Genomic DNA, 2,895 nt, shown 5'->3' with positions numbered 1-2,895 from the left:
TTTTGTGATTCAGAACAATATCAAAAATTAAAAATATTAATGTATATATACTTGTTATGAATTGTAATTGGACTCGCCACGCTTGTGTAGGCTGGAACTAAGCAGTTTGGTTATCATTCTTTAATTAAAATTTTGTCATTTTAAAGAAACAATACTCCTTTATAAATTTCTGCAAAGTAGGGTTTGAAATTTTTGTATTATTTTATGAATATATTATTTTTATATTAATTAAAGTTTATTATTATTAATTGAACAATTAATTATTATTATGGTTGAACTCAACCTCCTTGTTTCTTTTATTTTTGACAAACCTACTTTTTCTTATTTAATAGAAAATTTTTATTTACTTGTTTCCATACTTTTTATTAAATTTTATTAATTAATAATTCTTTTTAATTATAATTATAATTTTTGGCTTAGGTATCAGTTCATTAATGGAAGAAAAGAATTTTGAAATAAGAACCATAAGAAGACCAACCGCATTATAAAAACAGTTTTCATACAATCATTAATTTTTTTGAATTTTTGTATCATTAATTATATTCATAGACTAGCTCATAATAATTAATCATTATTATCATTACTAAGATCTATTTCCTGTTCTGAAACTATTTAAGTTTACATTCAGCTTCAGTTCAGTTGCCATTTTTCAGTTTCCGCTCACAGCTCTCAAACTAAATTCCGCTGTTTTGCTTTGCAACTTTTTTTTTGAAAAAGCAAGTCAGTTTCGTTACAAACTTACATTTGCTATCACTATGTTTTCTTATAGTTTATGGAGAATGATGAACATCATGGAGTTCCTCCTCCACCACCACCAGTAGTTGGAGGGCCTCCACCACCACCACCACCAATTCCTCGGCTACCTCCAGTAGCTGGAAGTCCTCCACCAGTGGATGGAGGTCCTCCACCGCTGGCTGGAGATCTGCCACCAGTGGCTGGTGGTCCTCCACTGCTGGGTGGAGGTGTTCTGCCACATCCCCCTGCTGCTCCAGCACTCCATACAGCTGGAGCTCCTCTTGATGTTGCTGCTCTGCAAAGGCAGAGGCAGCTCATCATATGGCAGCTACGCCAAGTCAATAGAGAAATTGTAAGATTATTTTAGTAATTATCTGCAGTTTATATAGATACCAATATATCACCTTTCTATTCCATTTTACTTTAGTACAACAATCTTCAGAGAGGCAGGCCAAGAGGCAGGGGCAGGGGCAGGAGGAACAGCAACTCAAAAAAGAAATGTAACTTTTATTAAATTATTATTTACATGTAGATCTATAAAGTTAACTTTTCTTAAATTAAAAACGTATAATAAAAGTCAAATATCTTTAAGCGTAAAGCCAAAACAGAAATTATAAAAGCAATGCTTAAAATTAGTGTGTTTGTTCAACAACACAAAACAATTCAATACTTGAGCTTCAATCATCCTACAATACAAATACATGTGATATACATTACTTAATTATATTAATGAGTAAAGAAAATACATACCGTGGCCATACTTAATCAGATAATCAATATTAATCATAAAAAAGAATTATAGCCTTGGATCATATCCTATAACACAATAATAAAAAACTATGGAATCTCACAAAATTCTATCTTACTATGTATTCAATTGCTAAGACTATGACAATATGAAACCTGTGCAGCTGGAAACTGACGCCTCCTCCATTGTGAAAGCACCACTGATCAAAGAGCTACAACAAAACATAATGTTACAATGATGATTATTTATTAGATATTAATTTAGTTGCCACAAACAAAATCAGACAATAGCCTTAGACATTCACCATGCTATGAAAGTATTATTACACCTTATTGCTGAATCATTAAATCATTTGCAGCTGTAAATACCTTAAAGCAAAGTAAGAAAGAAACATCATCAACAGCAAGCAATGTAAACACACAGGATATATATGCTATACTAAATATGTACATGTATCTGCATGATATAACTTATGTTTGTCACAAACATACATTACAAACCGCTAATAAGATACATCTGCTCACTAAGAGGAATAACCCTTCATCTTTTAAAACTCTTTCCAAGTCTGACCTTATTCTTTAACACCACATTGCAGTCCTTGTGTAAAATATGTACCTGTGTAAATTATGAATGTGAAATTATACAACATGTACTAACAAATTGATAGTAGCATACATGCATTTATCAACAATTAATATACATATATGACATGTATAGCTCCACAATGCATATTAAGCTATGATTGACTCATACAAGTATATGTACATACACTGTACATGTAATTTAGACATACACTGTTCAATTTGCTGACTCATGCCATCCTGAATTAAGTTTCTTTTACGAGACCTGCATTGTGCAAATACACATTAATAGACCACATGAATACATTCCAATTTGCAAACAATTATTATTGTATTGTTAATGAGAACATCCATGCACACAAAAAAAGATGCATTGGCAAGCATTCATTTATTTTGAGTAAAGAAAGTACATACTGTGGCCATAATTAATGATATAATCATCAAACGAATATGCAGTATGTCACCTAGAATCATAACCTAAACCAAAATACATAAGACATCTCACAATAATCACCATCTTACTACATATTCCATTGCTAAGACTATATACAGTAATATAAAACCTATACATATGTAAACTGGCACCTCCTACCGCGTGATACAACTACTAATCAAGGAGCTGCAACCAAACATCAAGTTACATTTAATAAATAAATTAATTTAGTTGCAACAATCTAAATACAGAATTGCCTTTCATTATATTGCACATTCCAATATCAAGCAAAGGCATTGCTGAATCAGCAAATCATTCCCAGCTGAAATTACCTGTAAAGCATAGTAATAGAAACACATCAAAAGTTAGCAATGTAAACTCACAGGCTAATAATAACA

The 2,895-nt window shown here is 31.5% G+C and overlaps 1 long non-coding RNA gene across 2 annotated transcripts; it reads right to left on the bottom strand.

Moving 5' to 3' along the window:
• Window positions 1-1,403: 1,403 nt before the first annotated feature.
• Window positions 1,404-2,574, bottom strand: LOC109582750 (uncharacterized). Of its 2 annotated transcripts, XR_002185211.1 has the most exons (6): window positions 2,479-2,574; window positions 2,277-2,329; window positions 1,975-2,098; window positions 1,602-1,694; window positions 1,486-1,551; window positions 1,404-1,421 (listed from the first exon to the last, which is right to left on the bottom strand). It is a non-coding gene; the product is annotated as an uncharacterized LOC109582750 (long non-coding RNA). The 2 variants fall into 2 exon arrangements; XR_002185210.1 differs by lacking the exon at window positions 2,479-2,574 and having other exon boundaries at window positions 2,277-2,348.
• Window positions 2,575-2,895: the final 321 nt, after the last annotated feature.

Source organism: Amphimedon queenslandica, unplaced genomic scaffold (assembly GCF_000090795.2).
Source record: "Amphimedon queenslandica unplaced genomic scaffold, v1.1 AMPQUscaffold_13359, whole genome shotgun sequence".
NCBI lineage: Eukaryota > Metazoa > Porifera > Demospongiae > Haplosclerida > Niphatidae > Amphimedon > Amphimedon queenslandica.
The sequence above is the reverse complement of the archived record's forward strand: the minus strand, read 5'-3'. Positions and strand labels throughout refer to the sequence as shown.